Source organism: Hippopotamus amphibius, chromosome 8, assembly GCF_030028045.1.
Source record: "Hippopotamus amphibius kiboko isolate mHipAmp2 chromosome 8, mHipAmp2.hap2, whole genome shotgun sequence".
Taxonomy (NCBI): domain Eukaryota; kingdom Metazoa; phylum Chordata; class Mammalia; order Artiodactyla; family Hippopotamidae; genus Hippopotamus; species Hippopotamus amphibius.
In genome coordinates this window covers 64156356-64179346 of record NC_080193.1, presented here as the reverse complement: position 1 = coordinate 64179346, position 22991 = coordinate 64156356, and the positions used below count along the sequence as shown (strand labels likewise).

Sequence of the window (22991 nt, the reverse complement as noted above, 5' to 3'; positions counted from 1 at the left end):
ACATTCCGAAACTATTCTCCCTGGACAAAGAAAAACACTCAAGGAAGTTGAAGCCAAACCCATCCAACTGACCCAACTCTTGTAGGGATATTTAAAACATCTTATCTCATCAGTGCTGCATACTGCATGAATCCTTAGTCAATTGGATCTTTGTGACGCAAAACCATCTTCATTATTTTCTCATTTAAACCTGAAATTCTGTATCAGCATGGAAGCATCAGTGTTTCCTCCCCTCTTCCCATTCCTCATCTTCTTCCTGGTTGTTTTCACATACCAATATTAAGAGAAGGTTTTGCAGTGTAACTTAAATCTGAAGAGGAAACAATGCTGGCTACTGGTTCCCAAGGACTTTAGGTAAACCTCGTTTATTCTTACTGTTTAAGAAATTGAGGTTCAGAAATGTTATATCACCTAATGGGGATAGAAGCCTTGAGTTCTCATATTTCTGACTCAGAACCACTCCCTCTGTACTGTCCAATGTTCAGTACACATTTTCTTAATACTGCTGATAGACCAGAAAGGAAGGTGGTTCCTGCTGCTTATTCTTCCCTATATTAACCTTAATAAGTATTTTGTTACTCCAATAACTTATTGCCATATAAATTCATGGCCCCTTGGTACTTAGTTATTTGTATCAATGCATGCACTAAACTGATCAGGTCAATGTTTATGCCTATCATGGACCATCTAGTTCTCTGTCTTCCCATGTTCGGTTCAAGCCAAACATTGCAACTGGGCATGTCCTAGGGCACAGACAGTTTTCACAAATATGTATATAATTTTCCACCACTAAAGGAATGAAAGACTTTGCAAATAAATTCTAGTAATATGCAAGAGGTCACCCAAAGCACTGCAATATCGATCACCAGGATATCTCAACATTTTCTGCTTGCTTAGTCTCAGGATTCAAGGCAGTGGAAGTGAAGAAAGGGTAGAAATGGGAAAGGAAATGGATGAGAGTTAAGTGATACCTGAATTTACCTTTAGGTCCGAGAGGGCAGATTTCAAGCAAATCTTTAAAGCTAGTGAAAGTTTTCTTTGAACTTTCCCTTTTTGATTCTCTATTTGAATCAGTAAGAAAACCTCTTCTTTGTCTGCTGAAGTCCTGGGGTTCTGATTGAAAATGGCTTCTGGCTGACCCATACCTCACTTGTGGAATGTAATGTGGAGAAGATAATAGCTAAGGTTTTCAGGTCCTCTCTCTCTTCTGTTGGGATGGTCAGCACTGTTCTATTCAGAGACTGCTCTCTCAGCCTCCATCTGGTGATGGATGGGTAACATAATTTGTAACTCCTAAGCCACTGAAATTTTGGTTTGGTTTGTTACCAAACCCTCAGAACAAGCTAGCCTGTCCTTACTGATGCATTTTCCACTGTTTTCCCTCCTCCTTGGACCTGTGCTTTTGAAAGAGAACTTTGAAGAGTTGCTCATATATTACAATTAGTAATTTAGGTATAACAAGTTCTGTTATTCTAAGGCCAAATGAGTTGAAAGCAAGACAGCACTTCACATTTAGAGCAAACCTGGCAAAATGAGAAAGAGGAAGGAGTGGTTCTTCCTTTTTTAAGATGGCAGTGGGACATAAGAGTATAAAGGGAAGACTTTAGGTCACCTCCTGGATTGATATGTTATACAACTGCTGCTACTAGCAAAATTTTCTTAACATCTCGAAGCCTCAGTCTTCCCACCTGTAAAAATATTTATTATTAATAATATCTTTCTCATATTGTTAACAAGAGGATTAAAAGAGATAACGCATGTAATGTACCTAGCACAATGCTTGGATATTAGTAATAAATTAATAAATGGAAACAATTATTTTTATTCCAACATTTTTTCCATCCCGTCTCAATTCCTCTCTGAGTATAGTCACGCTTGCTTCAGAAATGTAAAAATAATTATTTTCATTCATATGAATAGCTTCCCATTTATGCCTAATGATGTGTAGCACAATAGCTGTTATACATATCGTTAAATATGTGTCTGATTAACTTTGTTGTAATTTTAATTGCAACATAAAATTCCTCTTATGCATGCTCAACTACCAAAGACTATTGCTCATGAAACATGGTTGACTGCTTTCAGGCTGAGAGAATTACAGGGAACGTTGATCACACATAATATAAATCAAAGACCTGAGAGCAGCAGAGCACAAAGGAAAGAGCACAAGGTTGGGATTCATGTAGACCAAGGACTAAGGACGTCAGCTCCACCACTACAATTTATTCAGCCTTCTTCTGAGAGTTTTTCTCTATAGAACATGGCTAGTGATACCTACCATGTAGGATTTTATGAGGAAAAGAGATGCTATGTATAAGATGATCAAGAAGGATCTTGGAACACAGTAGACAGTCAATTTTGGACTTCAGCGTAGAAGAGACTTCTGGAAGCCCATTGTATGAGCCACCTCTGCTTTGCAGGTATAATGTTATCACATCCTCCCCTCTCATTTTCGACAAATGCAGAGGTCAATTTGCCCAAGGTCATGCTGCTTGTAAGTGAAGTAGTGACGCTAAGTCAGCAATGAGTGCCCCACCTCTTCCTCTGCTCCCCTCTTTCACTCAGCCCATGGCCGCTGCTGGCAAAACAACCTAAAGCACACACTTTTCTGGGGTTGAGTCAGTGGCATCCTTTGCCTTCCTTCGCAAAGAGAGGAAGCACATCTGAGTCAGGAGGAAATGGAACTGCCAAGTAGGAAAAGAAATCAAAGAGCAGAGGATAGCTGACCTGTTCTGTGCTGTAAATGTGGCAGAAAGCCACATCAAAATGGTTCTGTAGACTCAAAAAACTTGCAAAAATAACAAAAAATTAGTATCTGCGTAACACCCCTTCTTCAGGAAGGAAATTGGGGCCATCTCCTGCTAATTAGAACCTATCTTCATGGAGACTGAGCTCCAAGTTTCATAGGAGACGTGCCTTCTTTTGGTAACCATCTCTGAATGCTTTCTGCCTTGTACAGCCCTCCTTCATTTGACCATGACCCAGGGTATGGAAAGACTAAGTAACCTGGGATGTCTGAAATGATGGCTGCACGCTGTCACTGTGGAGTAGCTGTTCATCAGAGGAGCCCATCTTCTCTGTGCTGTCCTTTCTCAGAATGGGCAGCTGCTTTCTCAGAAGGTCTGGTGCTGTTGAACAAACCTTGATTCAGAGCTCCATAGGAGATTAATAGTCAACTCAGACTTGACTATTCTCTCCCTTTTCTGCTATTTTCATCTTGTCCTAGTTTTTTCTCTAAGGCCCTTGGAATAGTTGATTTTGAACATTTGAATCTTGGTATATTGCTTCATTAGGGAGGTGAGTTAAACTTTACTTCTCATGTACTGCTATAAAAGAGTAATTGCAAGGAGGACATAAAAGAATATGGGTGAAAAAATACTAGATATATATTAAATATGAAGAAAATGATAGTTTTCCTCTCTTTCCTGCAAAATTAAATCTAGGGAAAGAGAGCTATAGTAAATATAAATATTTCTGATTATTTCAAAAACTGGAAGGGTAAAAGATAGGCAAGGGGTACTAATTCCTTATCATATTGAATATTTCATTTTGTATAATTTTAAAAATTTATGGTAAAAAAGAGAAATAAAAATTAAACCCTTATGGAGAAGTAGTGTACCTTTAGTGGATATTGTATGTATTAGGTATATAATTCATTTTAATATTAACTAAAATTACCTTTCAAAAATCAGAAAATCCTTTGGCAAATGAAGCAAAATTAGACATTTGACATAGTTCATTGTTAATGAATTCAGAGTGAATGAAGCCATTTGAGGACACATATTTTTCTGGTTATGATAAAATCTGGTTATGACTTTTCTGGTTATGAGCTTGTGGTTTAGAAAATTAAAAGTACTGTTGCTAGAGGAGTTGTTTTTCATCAGCTCAGGTAATTTTCTTAGGTACTTGGGAAAGATCCTGGCAAAAACCAATCGCATGATTAAAGCTGAGGATCCTGTGATGCCCAGTAACTTTTTTTTTAAATCTAAGATTTATTATAATAACTAAATACATTGTTTCTCAATATCCTTCATCAAAGCAGTTGTTGAGTAGTGGTGAAGCAATTAGCTTCTTTTTCTGTATTAAGTGATGTGTCAGAGAAGGGGAAATGCCTTTTATTTAGGTTCTACGGACTGGAAGTTCTGAAATGTCATTTTCCTAGAGGTCATATCAATTATATTACTAAGAGTTCAACATGATATACGTATATAGTTTATATCAATAAGCCCATCCATCACACGACTGATGCCTCACATAGTTTGAGAGAGGAGTGCTGTGGCAATGTTGGTGTGTGCGGGATTGCTTGTTTGTGAGACTTGATTCCTCTAGGCCTTTTCCTGGAACATGATTTCCTTTGTGCTTATATGTGCAGCCAGTAAGGGCTGCATGAATGCATATGAGGAGAAATCTGTAGCTGTTATATACTCATCTAAATAATTGAATTGAGGCAGTTGTACATGGATAGCAATGGATGTTGTCTACCTTGCAAGCTACTGAGGAAGATGAGAATGGTCAGAGTGCCAGTGGAATATTGATGTTTTGTATAGCAATGACTAATTTTTCTAGGTAACTGTAGAGGAATAGGAGAAAAATCCCCAAGAGGTCCCTTGTTAATGATGATAAGGGAGACAATGGCTTTTATACATGTATGTGTGTGTATACACACACACGGTGCTTGCAGTTTTCCAGGAATGGTGCTAAGTTCTTCATATGTTCAGTAATGATGATTGTTGTGTAGGCATCCAGATGTGCTTATCATGTTTCCTTACACTAGAACTTTCACGAGCTTGTTGTCTTCCTCTATAACCCAGATTTCAGGAAGTCTAGAGTCATGCTCTTATTTCATTTATCCTCATTTTACAGATAAAGAGACAGTTTCAGAAAAGTTAATTAACTTGCCAAAGGTTGAATCTAATCAATATATTAAATAATGTGAGAGAGAATAACTTCTGAGTTAGGTTAGCAAAAATTATTCAAATAAGAGAAGGCCCTTGGGAACACTGACCAGTTTGTTTCTCAGCCTTTCTTTTCCTAGATCATTATTTACTTTAAAAATAAATATATGTTCCAGCTCCCTCTTGTTCTTTAAGGGTAAAGCGAGAAGTCTTCACAGAAAAAAATTATTTAGCATGTACTCTATGTCAGGCACTGAACTTCTGCTAAGGATTTAGTGGTGAACAAGATAGACATGGTCTCTGTACTCATAAATGCAGCTGTGAAAAAATAAGCAAACAAATTGGCAATAAATATGTTGGGGGCTAGTTCTTCAAAGGCAGAATATGTGCCTTGGGAACTTACAGCAAAGCAGCTAATACACAGTTAAATTATCTTTTATTTGTTTAAGCTCTTTATTGGAATATGATTGCTTTACACTGTTGTGCCAGTTTCTGCTGTACAACAAAGTGAATCAGCTGTGTTTATACATATATCCCCACATCTCCTCCCTCCCATGACTCCTTCCCACCCTTCCCATCCCAGCCCTCCAAGTCATCACCCATCATTGAGTTGACTTCCCTGTGTTATGCAGCAGCTTCCTACTAGCTACCTATTTTACATTTGGTAGTGTATATATGTCAGTGCTACTCTCTTACTTCATCCCAGTTTTCCCTTTGCCCCCCATCCCATGTCCTCAAGTCCGTTCTCTACATCTGTATCCCCATTCTTGCCCTGTCACTGGGTTCATCAGTACCATTTTTTTAGATTCCATGTATATGAGTTAGCATATGGCATTTGTTTTTCTCTTTCTGGCTTACTTTACTCTGTATGACAGACTCTAGGTCCATCCACCTCACTACAAGTAACTCAGTTTCATTCCTTTTTATGGCTCAGTAATATTCCATTGTATATATGTGCCACATCTTCTTTATCCATTCATCTGTTGATGGGCATTTAGGTTGCTTCTGTGTCCTGGCTATTGTAAATAGTGCTGCAATGAACATTGTGGTACATGTTTCTTTTTGGATTATGGTTTTCTCTGGGTATATGCCCAGTAGTGGGTAAATTATCTTTTATAAGATTATCTATATAACTTTGGGATCATAAATACCCTTTATAACAAGATTATATATATATATATCTATACAAATTTGGAATCATAGATACCCTTTATAATAGGATTAAGACTGATATAGAAATTCTGACCTATCTAGTGAAAGAAGGTGTATTAGTTTTCTATTGCTTAACAAATTATCACATACTTAGTGGCTTAAAATATCACATATTATCCCACAGTCCAAGAGGTCAGGAGTCCAAAATGGGTCTTATATTTCTAAAATCGAGGTATCAGTCGAGCTGCATGCCTTCTGGATGCTCGAGGGAAGGTGACATTCACTGCCTTTTCCAGCTTCTGGAGGCTGCCCACAATCCTTGGCCTGTGACAATATCATTTTGAACTCTGCTTCCATTCTTACATCTCCTTCTTTGCCTCTAAATCTTTTGTCTCGCTCTTTTACGTATAAGGACCACTGTGATTACATTGAGCCCATATGGGTACTCCAGAATACTCTTCTCATCTAAAGGTCCTAAAGTCAATCATGTCTATAAAGTCCCTTTTTGCCACGTAAGGTAACTGTTCAGAAGTTCTGGGATTACAACGTGAACTTCTTTGAGGGGAGCATTATGTTGTCTAACATAGAACGTTATAGTGAAAATAATAAATATTTGAGCTTCATAGTTAATCTAGCTTTTATCTATTTGAAATAGATAAAATATAGATGGAAAGACATTTTAGGTTGAGTTGTTAGGAAATTCTCTTCAAACTCATTACTCTCAGATTTGCAACTTGACTCTTTTTTAGTCTGTGTGAAATACAGATTGTGAATAGATCTTTTAACACTTAGGCCTTGCTTCTTATTTAATAGAATGTCCTTGTGTCTGAGTGTTTGTCCTTCAAACTCCAAAGACCAATTTAAACCAACCGTAAATCAGAACCACTCTTCTTTTGGAATAAAGTAAATCAAAAGTAGTGTGCTCACCCAAGAATAGGGTGTTGTTTGCGAAAGAAATAGACCAAAAAAAGTGTCTATTGTATTTTGAGCCTGTGCCGATTATCAGAGTAACTAAGGGAGGGTATACTCCAAAGTTATTAGCCAAAAAAGTAAAGCACATAACGTCTCCATGGGTTTTCTAAATTTAAAACTGATGTAAAAGGTGGCTATTTGATTTTACAATTTACATTAGATTTGTATATGCTTGTAATAGTTAGGGTTCTTCAGAGAAACTGAACCAATAGGATTCATTTTAAGGAGCTAGCTCATGTAGTTATGCAATTGTAGGGGCTCATATGTCTGAAATTTGTAGAATAGTCTGGCATTCAGTTAGGGTTTCCATGATACAGCTTTGAGGAATTCTCTTTTTCTCTCTGGGAAAACTTAGTCTTTGCTTTTAAGGCCTTCAGCTGAATGAGGCCCACCCACATAAATGCATCTGCCATGAGCTTCACTGCAATATCCAAACTACTGTTTGACCAGACAACTGGGCACCATAGAGCCTAACCAACTTGACACATAAAATCAACTATCACAATGCCCAGGGCCAGGAGCAATATTCTTATTCCTTTAGTTAGGGGCAGAGAAGTGTTTTGTTTGTTTTTGTGTTTTTTGGTTTTGGTTTTTGGTTTTTTGCCTCTTTGTTTTTTAGTAGAACAGTCTTCAAAATTATCTGTAATTCTCACCACTAAAGACTGTATTAAAACAGACTGGCATATAAATAGAATGAAAGAACTCAAAGGTTTTGAGAATTAAAAATTGAGAAAAAATGACATTTTTGATATTTATTATTGTACATGATTTATTAGTAATGGTTATTCCCATTAACTACTTTATTGCATAGACATCAATTTATGTAGAAAGACATGGACATAAATCCCTGTGTTGATTAATCATTTTGGGAGCCTGGAATCACCTTGAATTATTCAGCCAGGTTACTTTAGAATATGATGTCCAACATTAATTTTATTATATTATGACAACTATGGAGAAACCAGCTGATTTGCAAATGGCCCACCTATCATCTTGATAAATACGAACTACCCAAATGTACAGGAAATGTAGATTTAAAGCAATTTACAGATACTGATGTTAATAAAAATAGTTTTGTCTTATTAAATACAACTAGATAAAAAATTTGAAGAGATTGAGTTTAAAATAATTAAATTTAGAGATTAATAATGAGATTTTTATTAACTCCTTTTTGAACTATCAGGTGAAAAAAAGTTCTTAAAAAGTGTCAACATAATTGTTTTAAAAATATTGAGTGATGCATATCTTTGTGATGTTTATCTTTGTATCTGTTCAGTTAAGTCTCTGCTGCTGTCTTGTGAGATGCCAGTTCAGAATCAGGATAGCTACCTGTACTTGTCAAATATCCCTTGTCAAATATCTCCCTGTACTTATTCCATGAAAGAGAATATTGGTGATTAAAAAAAAATTAATTTCAAGGTAACTAAGATTGAATTTGGATTCTCTATTTGAGTTTCCCAGAGAAACATAACTACTAACAGGATGTGTGTTTGTGTGTGTGTGTGTGTGTGTGTGTGTGTGTGTGGAGAGAGAGAGAGAGATTTATTTTAAGGAATTGGTTCACATGATTCTGGAAGTCTAAAAAATCTTCAGGGTAGGCCAGCAGGCTAGAGACACAGGAAAATGTTGCAGTGTGAGTCCCAAAGCAGTCTGCTGATCCAACTTCTTCTTGTTTGGAAGAGATCAGTCTTTGTTGTATTAAGATCTCCAACCAATTGGGTAAGGCCAATCTGAGAAGAGCAGACTACCCTCCAAACTGCATAGCTGATCCTTGAACAACGTGGGTTTGAGCTGTGTGGGTCCACTTATACACGAGTTTTTTTAGTAATATAATACAAGGATCCAAGTTTGGTTGAATCTCAGGATATGGAGGAATTGCATGTATGGAGGGCTGACCACACATTATAAATGGATTCTTGACTTTGAGGAGAGCCAGAGCCCCTAACCTCTATGGCATTCAATGGTCAGTTGTATATACTTTGAAGGATAAACCACCCTACACAAAATCCATTGATGTAAATGTCAATCTCACCGAAAAAAACACCTTCACAGAAACATTCAGAATAACGTTTGACTAAATATCTGGGCACTGAGGGCCTGTCAATCTGACACATAAAATTAACCTTCATAGGTTCTTAACTGATTTAAACTATGAATTGGAATAATTTGTGCCATGGTATTACCAAGAAGAAAAGAAGATAGGAATCCATATATAATTTTTATGGGCTTGATATTCGTACATTTCATTTCTAAAGATGTTTTTATTATTTATCATTAATTTTCAAAACTTTTAAGTGCAAATAAAATTCTAATATTAACTACAGCAAAAAGGACTATGTAAAAGGATAGTGATATTGGAGCAGCAAGAGATATGGTATAAGTGTCAGCTCAGAAGGAGACAAAAAGGTGATTCTTTCATGCTGGTGAAATGTCCTATTCACGTCCTCCCTAATGGGCACTCTCTGCCTCTCTTCTACACCATTGAGAGCAGCTGTGGAAGAGCATGCAGAGCTTAGCTTGTGGCTTCTCTGGCTCCCACATGGTTTTTCTGAAAGCACAGAGGGAGGTTCAGTGAAGAGAGATTACCAACAAGATACAGAGGCAGAGTTGAACTCACTGATTCACTGATTTGTAATCCAGTCGGATTTGTAGATAATCCTTCTTTATTTCCCACTGTGAGATCAAGCTGGCTGCAGTGATATGAAGATACACATATTTTTCTAGTTGACCTATAATCAAAAACCATAACAATAAAGCATACTAATTCTAGTCAGCCAACAAGATAGTTGTGTACTCATTCACCATTTTTCTTCCTGAGGTTTGATATTTTATCTCCAGTCAATCAGAGAACTGGATGTTTGAGAGACTCCAGGCTTGTGTGCATTCTGGTCAGTTGCACTAGCTCATTACTAAGCTGTCTTACTATTACTGCTCCAGACCTCTATAGAGTGCTCCCCTGTGCCTCACCACCATGATTCTCACCTTCTGCCACTTCCTAATCCACACAACTAGCCAGACTAAAGCAGAAATAAAAAACTTTCCAGGTTACTTCTATTTTACCTTCTAAAATTCAAGGAAGATTTCTACAGAGAGAAACTAAGCCATTAATGATATCAGTTTATATCCATCTTGGGAAATGAACATGGAATTAGATGTCACATGAAGACCAATGGCATTGAAGACATTTACAGGCATTTTTCTCATCTGAAAAGATGTTTTAGTTATATTGAGCAAATATGTTTTAGAATAATTTCTAGGTATCCTCCTTTAATACTCTTACAAGGATCTTATGCATTTTAACTTACAGAGATAAACAAACAAAAATACACAGAAAAGGCATACATTCTATACTACACAAAATTAATTAACCAACTAAATTTCTCAATAAGAGTAGTTATTTTAACTAATGGGTTCTTTCTTAATTAACATGGCAAAGCAGTCTAGTTTAATGTGTTTACATTTATTCTTCTGTTCCCTAGGCCAATTGTGTTTTTAATCTCCCTTTTATCTTGCCAAATTCTATTAATGAGTTTATTTAAAAACACAGAACATTAGGTTAGGAAAAATATTAACATACACCAGCTAATCACAATTATCTAGCCATAGTTTAGCTTTCTTCCCACATGTGTATATTAAAGTGGCCCTTTCATTAATGCACCGATTTTTTTTTCAAGGTAAGCATTAAATTTTTCTCATAACAGACTTTATGTTGCTAAAATAAATTGTGCACGTGTATATAAATGTTGCTAATTTTGAAGTGGATATTGCAAGTTGAATACCCTGGGAAACAGACTCAAAGATTGACATGCAGGAAGTTTATCAGGGAGTGCCCATGAGAGCAATACCTGTGTTAGGGAAGGGGAGAAAGCAGAACTGGCAGTGAGAATTGCAGTGGAGACAATGAAGCTCCCTCAGATTTGTCCTCAGCTGGAGCCAAGGCACTGAGCCTTGACACCTTCATTGGAACAAGTGACCGGATGATGGCTGACCCAAGAAGAGTACATGGGCACTTGGGCAAGTTAGCTTTCTCCATGCAAGGGCAATTTCTGGAGAGGGCTAATAGCTGAGGAATATCAACCAACACTAAATAAGTAAGGCTAGTCTTCATTCATAAAAACAAATTATTAAAGGAGAAGCTTTAAACAATGTCTCAGTAACTAATTTTTTTTAACACTTTTTCCTATTTATCATCAAATACAGTTCTATCTAAATACTTAGTGCCGTCTTCAATGCTTCTCTGAGTAGTTAGATACTACTTTATCTTTTCATTTTTCGGGTATTGTCTTTGGGTAATATTAACAGGAAATTCATTTAAACACACTGTAAGTCTAAATCCAAGTTATTTAAGCAACTGGAAAAAAAGAAAGGAAAAAGTAGTGTCAGAATTTTATGGTATACTTTGATAAGATTTATGTGTTAAGTTATAATACTATCCTTAACAAATTAAAAATGTGATTTTGTATAACAATAGCATATTAAATGCCAATGTGATATTGTGATTGAAAAATTGTTCAGTAATTAAAAAATAAATTGAAATCTCATATAAGTTTAGAAAATAACTTAGTTAAGTTTAAGTTTGAGTTTAACACTAATATGTTTCATTTGGCTCATAACCTTGAAGTCAGTTGATCACTATGGCTATATTTTGTGATTACGCACCAGGAGAGTGGTCATCTCTGTGGAGGGGGGAGAATCTTGTGATTGGGAAGGGCATCGTGGACTCTTTGGTGCTGTGGGCAGTGCTCTTCTTCATGCTGTTGGTACATGGATGTTCCCGCTATAACTATTTGTTCAACTCTACATACATGTTTGTGGCATGTAGATTGTAGAGGTGACATACATGACTAGCGCTCACTATATCTGGGTCTCCTCTTCCTTCTAGTGGGTAGGAAGACCTCTCAGCCCTCTTAGAATTAGGCATGACAGTATGACTATTTCTGACCAGATAGCTACCAGCAGATCAAGGCCTTAAGGATAGGTATGAATTCGATATACCTTTCATTTCCTCTGCTGAGTGACATTGTAATCTACATGTGGAGAGAGCAGCATTTCAAAATCAAATTAGCCTGGATCCCTAAGTCACTGTTTGGAAAGAAGCTGCCTGGAAAGAAGCTGCCCTAAAGAGCCACAGGACATATAATGGACTTTGCACAGATAGGAAATAACTTTTATGTACTAAGCCACTGAGATTTCAGGCTTTCTGGTTATTAAACAGTGGAGTTATGTTGTCTAATTAAAAAAAAATATGTGTATACACACACACACACACACACACACTATATTTTATAATATGTGTGCCTGTATGTGTGAAGTGTTTAAAAACTGAATGGGAAGTAAAAAAAAAAAAAAAAAAAGAAAAGAAAAAGGAGAGGAAAATGTGTAGAGAGTTCTTGGTAACTGAACTTCCTGGTTGAGTGTCTGCTTGTCTCAGCTTATCTTTCTATGCCACATAGTTTGATGCTTGTCATCCCATGCGTCAGTTGTGCTTAGTCTAATAGTGTTGACTTAAAAATAATGTACATGAGAGTTGCGAGTTAAGTTTATTTGGGGCAAAATTAGAACTGCAACCTGGGAGACAGCATCCCAGATAGCTCTGAGAAATTGTTCCAAAGAGGCAGGGGGGAATATTAGTATATATGTATTCTTGATGAAAGAGGAGTACATTCAATCAAACATTTTTTTGTAGGGGTTTCTACTAGTCACGAGGAGCAGACGTCATCATGTAGGGATTTAGTGCTTTTCTAGATTTGAGGGGATGCTAGGGTTGGGCTCATAAAATCAGCTCCTGAAAACACCTATCTAAAGACCTGTTCCATGCATCCTTCCAAAGCACAGAGTGCCTCATTCCTGGTCTCCACCCTGAATGCCCTTCAGGGGATGTGGAAGGTCCATAGCAGTAGCAGCACAATGTGATTTAGTCCTTGTACAGGCGGATGGCAAGTTCCAATTTATAGTTGACACTGGTAAGTGGTAGAAAGATGATGTGATTAATTATTGGCCACTAACAGAGGACATTTTCTTCAGAGAAAAAAATGGGCAAGGCAATCACTGTTTATATAATAATATTAGAAGTTAATGTTTCTACCATTTACTTATTTCTGTGGCGATGACCTGGTGGTTTGCACACTGTGTAACCTGAAAATGTCAGTGGCATCTTACTTGTCTGTGTCTCTTCCAGTCTTAAGATTTACAGTTCTTTGATATTGGCCATCTTACTTAACTAATTAGATGAGATTAATATCACATTAATTGCAAGTAATGAATTCTATCGGATATTGCTGCACTCCTTGTGCACTGCACAATTCACATGGAATACAATGTCAGTGCACCTTCTTGTATTGTCCAGTACCCAACCTGTATAACTGTATGTATGTATACATTAGCTCTCTAAGTACTTCACTGTATATCTGCCTGTGTATCATCACTCAGGGTATTTCCTTTACTTAGAAAGCCCAACTCTTACCTCAAGCTAAGTCATGAAATTGAACTCCAATTATACATTTTTCTACTTGGTTTTCTACAACCCTTCTCTCCCTCATAGTGTAGACCACAAAATTGAGCCCTTAATATTATAAAATATCAGGGTAAGTTATTCAAGGTTCAGATCCTAAAGTCAGCAGATTGGGTAAAAGATCACGTATAGTTAAAACTATCCTTTAAAGTGATGTGTGAGCTTTGTATGTAATGGCGTACAGTTTCCTTGTGTATGCTAACATTTTGAGAACCATGGAGCAAGATGAAAGGAAACTTCTAAATCAGATGAGAAGACTTTGAAATCTGTCTTTAAGATAAATAGCTTTTTCCTAGATAAGGAATTCTAAAGTTGTTTCTCCTTGCCTCCAGGGTTTACTCTCTGATTTAAAATTGAGTCTTTAAAATGTGAATACATGTCTATAGATATTTTGCTTTTCATTTGGAAAGCACATGGTGCCATTCCTGGCACACAGTAGGTGCTCTGTAAATTTCTGATGGATTTGAGTCTGGTTCAGTCTATTCTTTGAAGAATTGTAGAGAAGGAAAAGACCACCTGAGGAAATGTCAGGGTTAGTTCAGATAATTTTGTAAAACAAGGAAAAATGATTAACTTAATTTTAGGGCTTGCTATTAAACCATAGTATTTAAAAGTGTGTAGTATTGCTGCAGGGTCTGAAAAACAGATGAGTGAAAAGAAATGGAAAGCCAAGAAATGTATCAACATGTAGTGGAATTTAGTACATGACAAATATAGCATTCAAAATGCAAAAATGGAATAAACTAGTCAATTCATATTGTTGGGACAATTGGTTGTCCACGTTCTTTCTGTCAATTTATCTGTTTATCTACCTACCTACCTACATACATACATATAATTGGGTGTCTTCCTCATACCAAGAACCAGTCTACATTGTTTACATATGTAAATGCTAAATACCTTGTTTTTGCTATCTTGTATACATATATGTATCTACAAATAAGACTTCTAATGTTATCATACTGTTATTCTTTAGAAACTTGATGTTTCCATTTCACTGATTTTTCTTTTCTAAATATTTCCCTATTGGTACATATAGATTTGGTACATTGTTTTAATGGATACATAACATCTCATTGTATAAATGTATAATAATTTGTTTATTAGTAGATATATATGTAGGTTGTTTTCTAATTTTTGTTAGCGTTGAAATGAAAATCATCATACATTTTTTTCTTTCACACATGCATGAAAGTTTTTTCTAGAATGTGTACCTAGATATATTGGGATACTTTTGGCAATTGCTCTTAGTGGTGAATATAACAGTTTATGATCATATTCCATGAGAGCTCTCCTCTCCTAAAGTCTCAAAAATATTTGTACCTTCAGCCTTTTAACTTTTTCTTATGAAAGTGAGATTGAACTTTATTGGTATTTTAGTTAGCAATCCCTAAAAAGTAGTAAGATTGAACATGTTTTAAATGTGTTTATTGACTCATTTGTTTTTTTTTGTCTTTAAATTCTTTATATTATATTCTGTTAGTAAACCTTTTCTTATTTGTAGGATTTCTTTCTTGAAACTGAAATTTTGTCAGTTATGAATTGTAAATATCTTTTCCTAAATTGGTGATTTGTTTCAAATTTTATTTAATGTTTCCTTTGTTGTACAGAAAATTTTAAGCTAAACAGTCTAATTTACCCAAATTTTCATTTTTGTTATATCTTTTAAAACTATTTTCTTAACTAGATTAAAAAGTTTATAGTTTCTTCTAATGTTATATAAACTTTCTCTAAATTTTAGAAGTTTAATCCATCTAGAATTAACTTTAAAATAGTTTATGATGTATTATTTTTTGAGTAGTCAATTTCTGAATATTGAATTTAGTATTCAAATGTTTAACATTACATATGTATTTATTTCAAATTGTGAAGATTCAGTATTTGCCAGTACCTGTTCAGTCATAATGACTGGGATCAATAACATTTCTCCTTTTCAGAGGTATGCACAACATTAAGCTTTGTTAGAAGAAGGCCCTTGAAGGGCATTCCGATAGGAAGGGGACTTCTTTCTCTTCTGGTGTGTTTTCTTCTGTTGCTTTTTGCTCCTGCTTCATGTCTGGTCAGTGATACAAGTGTAGGGGAAATCTGGTGTTCATCTATGTACCCAGGGCTCTCAATCCCTTGGCAACTGCTCCATCCTGGCCCATGTCTGGTGATCATCTTCCCAGATGGTTCAGAGGCAGACACTATACATGCTTCTGGCATGGGTAACCCAGTGGACGTCTCTGACAGGTAGCTTTCAAACAAACCTCTGGATCCCTGACTATAAGAGGGGGACTCTCATCCCAAGTTTGTTCTTCCTGGGATACTCTCCCTCAGCTCTAGAGTAGTCTTCAGGGTAACTTTTATAGTTACTCTTCTGTTATAAAAGTAATTATAGTTGACCCTGAACAACACAAGTATGAAATGTGTGGGTCTACTTACATGTGGATGTTTTTCAATCAATACTACAGTATCACATGATCCAAGGTTGGTTGAATCCTGGGATACAGAACCAAAGACAATGGGACTTGAGCAACCACGGATTTTAGTATCTGTGGTGGGTCCTGGGACGAGTACCCTGCTGATACTGAGGGATAAATGTACATCAATTTCCCATTTAAATTTATGTGTACTTGCTGGCTCCTGATTAGATTTAGACTAATACATCTATCACTCATTTTCTAATTGATTTGTAATGTTCTGTTATATTTTAACTGTTTTATTCATGTGGGTTTTGTTTTTTTTTTTTGATAACTGGTCCTTTGTAGGGTTTTTAGTGTGCTAATTCTTAATCATTTAATTACTACTCAGCATCACTTTTAAACCATTCAATTACTAAAAAATTTAATTATGCTCACTATAGTTTATATATACAAACTATATATTACACATTTAAAAATATTAGGTATAGAATATTTTAAAGTATATTAGTATATAATATATAAATATATTATAGTATGTAATTAATATTTACATTATATAATATAAATATGTAAATATACTATATACTATAAATTTAAAAGTATATATGTACATATTTTAGATTAGCTGTATAAAAATGTTTAATATTTTGCAGAGTATGTTCCACTGTTTTTATTCTTTAACCTCATCTGGTCTTCTACTTGCCCTTTGTTTTTCATAGTAAATTCAGAACTGGCTTCTCAAATTCTTCAGACATTTCTGTAGTGTAGCAATTGGTATTAAATTAAATTTAGATTCATTTAGAGAGAATTATCATTTTTATAATACTGAATCTTCCCATTTGTGAAAATATTTCTCTACATTTATTCAGATACTCTTTTTTTATTTTAAATATAAAAATAATTTTTCCAAAATTACTTGGTTTAATCTACTTGGGTACTCTACATATATTTGTCATACTAATGAATAGAATTCCTTTTAATAATACATTTTCTGATGAATAAGAGAAGTTTTCATGTGTTTATATTTATCTTTTATCTATAAAACTTACTGAATTCTCATTAGATTTAAATTTTGTTTGGAAATTTAAAAAAAAAATTCTAAGGGCACCTTCATATTATCTGGTAATGACATCAAATCCTCCTTACTGTTCCTATTTTTTAAATTCCTCAATATTCTTTTTCTTTACATTGGTTCTTTAATGTAATTAATACAATGTTTAATAGAGGTGGTAATAAGCACCATTGCTTTGTTCCTGATTTAAATGAAATAAATCTAGAGTTTCAACATTTAGTTTGATACTTACTATATTTTGTCGTTAAATACTTAGGGAAATTTCCTAGTGTTACTAGTTTACAGTTTTGAATCAAAATTAAGAGTTCTCTTTTTTTAAATGCTTTTTCTCTATCGAGATAAGTATATGGTCATATGATAGCTTGAAGTAGAAAATTACATTAATAGATTTTCTAAAATTTAAATGTTCTTTTATTACTGAGTAAACCCTTCTCATCATAAAATGCATTTCATAACTTGATTTACCAATCATTTAATTAGGATTTTTTATATGTGCTTATAACTTTAATTAGCCTGTTATTTTCCTTTAATATTCTGTCATTGCTGAGTATTAAAACCAAGGCTTTTCTAGAATCATAAAATGATTTGGGATCACTTTTACTTTTTTTCCCCATAATTTGGAACAATTTGCATAATAAATAAGTCATTTATTATTTGAGGGTACTTTTCCACAAATAGATTTTTGACCAGTAATTGTATTTTATGCATACTTATTTATACATCTTCTGAGTCTTTCTATATCAGTGTAAGTGAATTTTGGTAATTTATATGTTTCTGAAAGAATATCCAGTATATCTATGTTTTTGTAAAGTTCTTCATGGAATTTTCAATCCATCTTTATAAATCTATCTTTACAATCCCTAATAATTTTGTATCTTTTCTTTGTGTCTTAACCAGTAATGTTTCTAAATCAATTTTTTATTGAAGTATAATTGAAATAAAATGTTATATTAAGTTTAGATGTACAACATGATTCAATATTTGTGTGAACTGAGAAATGATTACCAAAGTTAAAACATTCTTTTCTTCTTATGGTAAAATCTTTTAAGATTTATTTTATTAGCAAAGATTTACTTTCTTTCAAATTTGCAACACCAAATTATTGACTGTAGTCCCCATGCTGTGCATTACATCCTGATGACTTATTTTATAACTGGAATTCTGTACTTCTTGTCCACTTCCGCCATTTCACCCATACCTTAACACTGATCGCCTCTGGAAATCATTTGTCTCTTCTCTGTATCTGAATTCTGTTTTGTTTTGTTTTTGAGATTCCAAATATAAGTGAAATCATGTGGTATTTGTCTTTTCTCTGTCTGAGTTATTTCACTTAGCATAATACCCTCTAGTCCATCCATGTTTTTGCAAATGGCAAGATTTCATTCTTTCTTATGGCTGAATAGTATTTGATTGTGTATATATGTTGCATCTTTTTCTATTCACTCATCCATGATTAGACGCTTAGGTTGTTTCTATATTTTGGCTATTGTAAATAATGCTGCAGTGAACATTGGTGTACACATGTCTTTTTGAATTTGTGTTTTTGTTTTCTTTGGGTCAACACCTAGAAGTGGAATCTCTGGATTGTATGGTAGTTCTTTTTTTAATTTTTGAGGAACCAGCATACTCTTTTCCATAGTAACTACACCAAGTTATATTCACACCAACAGTGCATGAGGGTTCCCATTTCTCCATATCCTTGCCAACACTTGTTATTTCTAGTCCTTTTGATAATAGGCATTCTGACAGGTGTGTGGTGATAGCTTATTGTGGTTTTGACTTGTATTTCCCTAATGATTAGTGCCGTTGAACATTTTTTCATATGCCTGTTGCCCATCTATATATCTTCTTGGGAAAAATGTTTATTCAGATTCTCTGCCCATTTTTAAATTGGATTATTTTTTTGCTATTGAGTTGTATGTATTCTTTATATTTTTTAGCTATTAACCCCTTATCAGATACATAATTTGCAAGTATCTTCTTCCATTCAGTTTATTGCCTTTTTATTATGCTGATTGTTTCCTTCTCTAAGCAGCAGCTCTTTAGTTTGATGTAATACCATTTGTTTATTTTTGCTTTTGTTGCCATTGCCTTTGCAGTCAGATCTAAAAAAATATTACCAAGAATGAAGTTGAGCTTACCACCTCTGGTTTTTTTCTAGAAATTTTGTAGTTTCAGGTCTTGCATTCAAATTTTTAATCCAATTTTAGTTAATTTTTGTCTTTGGTATAAGATAGTGATCCAGTTTCATTCTTTTGCATGTGGCTGTCCAATTTTCCCAAAGCCATTTATTAAAGAGACTGTCCTTTCCCCACTGAATATTCTTTACTCCTTTGTCATAAATTCATTGACCATATACATGAAGTGTTATTTCTGGGCTTTCTACCGTTTCACTGATCTATGTGTCTGTTTTTATGTCATTACCATACTGTTTTGTTTACTGTAGCTTTGTAGTACAGTTTGAAATCTGGGTGCATGGATGCCTCCAGCTTTGTTCTTTCTCAAGAATGCTTTGGCTATTTGAGATCTTTTGTGGATATATAGAAATTTTAGGAGTTTTAAATTTTACTTCTGTGAAAAGTGTTATTGGAATTTTGATAGGGATTTCACTGAACCTGTAGATGGCTTTGGGTAATATGGGCATTTTAACAATATTAATTCTTCCAATCCAGGAGCACAGACTAAATTGTGCCTCCTTCAGTTTCTTTCATCAGTATCTTATAATTTTCAGTGTACAGATCTTTCTCCTTCTTGATTAAATTGATTCCTGGGTATTGTTTTTGATGCAATTGTAAATGGCATTTTTTCTTAATTTTTTTTTATGATGGTTCATTGTTAGTGTGTAAAAATGCAACTTATTTTTGTATGTTGATTTTCTACTGTGAAACTTTACTGAATTTGTTTATTTTTCCTAACAGTCTTTTGGTGGATTCTTTGGAGATTTCTGTGTATGAAATCATGTTGTTCACAAAGAGTGACAGTTTTACTTTTTTCCTTTCCAAATTGTATGACTCTTTTTTTTTTTTCACTGCTTATTTGCTGTGGCTAGTATTTCTAATACTATGCTGAATAAAAGTGACAAGAGCCATTTTTCTTATCCTTATCTTGTTCTGATAATAAAAGAAAAAAATCAGCTTTTCACCATTGAATATGATGTTAGCTGTGGGATTGCTATATACAGCCTTTATTAAGTGAAGACACACTCCTTATACCCACTTTGTTGAGAGATTTTATTATAAATAGATGTTGAATTTTGTCAATGCTTTTTCTGCATCTATTGAGATTATTTTTGTGTCATCCTTGCGCAGGGGCCATGCTAATCTTCTCTGTATCGTTCCAATTTTAGTATATGTGCTGCTGAAGCGAGCACTATTGAGATTATTAAATGATTTTTATCTTTCATTTTGTAATGTGACTTCACATTGATATGCAGATGTTGAACCTTCCTTGCATCCCTAGGATAAATCCTATTTGATCATGGTGTATAGTTCTTTCATTATATTGTTGAATTCAGTTTGCTAATTATGTTGAGAATTTTTGCATCTATGTTCATCAGGGCTATTGGACTGTAATGTTCTTTCTCTTTTTTTGGGGGGGTGTCATAGTCTGGTTTTGATATCAGAGTAACGCTGGCCTTGTGAAATGAGTTTTCTAGTGTTCCCTTCTCTTCAATTTTTGGAAGAATTTGAGAAAAATAGGTAATAAATCTTATTTGAATTTTTGGTAGAATTCACCATTGAAACTCCCTGGTCCTGGACTTGTATTTGTTGGCAGTTTATTTTTTTATTACTGATTCAATCTTTTTACTAGTGATTAGTCTATTGATTTTCTATTTCTTCCTGATTCAATCTTAGAAGGTTATATATTTCTCTTTTGGTGCATAATTGTATAGTATTCGGATCCTTTGTTTTTCTTTGGTATCAGTTGTAACATCTCCTCTTTCATTTCTGATTTTATTTATTTGAGCCCTTTGTCATCTTTCTTAGCCTAGCTACAGGTTTATCAATTTTGTTTTTCCTTCAAAGAACCAGCTGTTAGTTTTATTGATCTTTTCTATTGTCTTTTTTTTTTCATTTATTACTGTTCTGATCTTTATTCTTTCTGTAGACCTGAAACAAATAGACTGCCAAATATTTCTCCAGCAAAGATAAGTTTATTCAGGATCAGCAGAGAATTTCAATTTGGGGTCAACCTATGAGCAAGTCCCTGCATGACAAGGGAAGGAGAACACTTTTTAGGGAAGAGAAAAAAAAAGATAGGAGGGTTTTAGTAAATAAAAAGTCCATAGCTTTTCATTGGCTGAGTCCTTCCCAAGCAAGAAGAGGAGTCTTTCTTCTTCCTGTAAGGATTCTTTATTTTCATAGGGCATGAGAGTTCCCCCTTCTGTTCTCCCAACTCTATTTAAATGACATTTTGATTTATTAATTGTTTACATTTCCCTTCTGCTACTAACTTTGGATTTTATTTGTTCTTTTTCTAGTTTCTTTGGGTATAAGATTAAATGTTTTTGAGATCTTTCTTGTTTCTCAAGGTAGGACTGTATTGCTATACAACTTCCCTCTTAGAACTGACTTTGCATTCCAGAGATTTTGGTATGTTGCATCTCCATTTTCATTTGTCTCAAGGTATTTTTTAATTTCTCTTTTGATTTATTTGTTGACCTATTTGTTTTTCAGTACCATGTTGTTTAATCTCCATATATCTGTGATTTTTCCACTTTTTTGTTTGTATTTGATTTAGTTCCATACCATTGTTGTTCAGAAAAGAGGCTTGATATAATTTCAGTCATCTTAAATTTCTTGAGACTTGTTTATGAGCTATCATATACAACTTCCTTATGATCTAACATATGACCTATCCTGGAGAATGAATGTTCCATGTGCACTTGAGAAAAAATGTGTATTCTGCTACTTTGGATGGAATGTTCTCTATAGAGTTATTAAGTCCAACTGACGTAAAGTGTCCTTCAAGACTGGTGTTTCCTTATTGATTTTCTATCTGGGTAATCTATCCAATGATGTGTTAAAGTCCCCTACTATTGTATTGCTGTCAATTTCTCCTTTTAGATATATATTTGCTTTGTATAGTTAGGTTCTCCTATGTTGGGTACATAAGTATTTACAAATGTTTTATCTTCTTGCTGGATTGACACCTTTATTGTTATGTAGTGCCCACCTTTGTCTTTTATTACAGACTTTGTTTTAAAGTCTTTTTTGTCTGATGTAAGTATAGCTACCCAGCTTTCTTTTGATTTCCATGTGCAGGAAACATCTTTTTCATCCCTTCACTTTCAGTCTATATGTGTTCTTATATCTAAAATGAGTCTCTGGTAGGCAGCATATAGATGGATCTTGTTTCTTTATCCATTCGGTCACTCTATATCATTTGATTTGAGCATTTAGACCACTTACATTTGAAATAATTATTGACAGGTATGCCTTTATTTTGTTGTTTGAGTTTCTTAGCTGTTTGGTAGTTTTTCTCTTTTCCTTTCTTCTTCTCTTGCTTTCTTGCCTTGTGTTTGATGAATTTCAATACTGTTATGCTTAGTTAGGTTACTTTCTCTTTATGTTTTGTGTACAGGCCTATCTCTGTTTCTTGTGTTTCACTTTATTGCACTTTGCAGATAATGCATTTTAAAAATTGAAGGTTTGTGGCTACCCTGCACTGAACAAGCCTAGGTGCAATTTTTCCAATAACATTTGCTCAATTCATGTCTCTGTGTCACATTTTGGTAGTTCTTGCAAATTTCAAATTTTTTCATTATTACATTTTGTATGGTGATCTGAGATCAGTGATCTTTGTTACTATTGCAAAAAGATTACAACTCATTGAAGCATCCAATAAGTGGTTAGCATTTTTAAACAATGAAGTATTTTTAAATTAGGTCATGTACATTGTTTTCTTAGGCATGATGTTATTGCATACTTAATAGACTACATTATAGTGTAAATACAACTTTTATGTGTACTGGGAAACAAAAA

General features: G+C 34.4%; 1 non-coding gene across 1 annotated transcript; it reads right to left on the bottom strand.

Moving 5' to 3' along the window:
• Positions 1-20266: 20266 nt before the first annotated feature.
• LOC130859679 (U6 spliceosomal RNA) lies at positions 20267-20377 on the bottom strand. The gene has a single exon (XR_009055245.1). It is a non-coding gene; the product is annotated as a U6 spliceosomal RNA (small nuclear RNA).
• Between the last annotated feature and the right edge of the window lie 2614 nt (positions 20378-22991).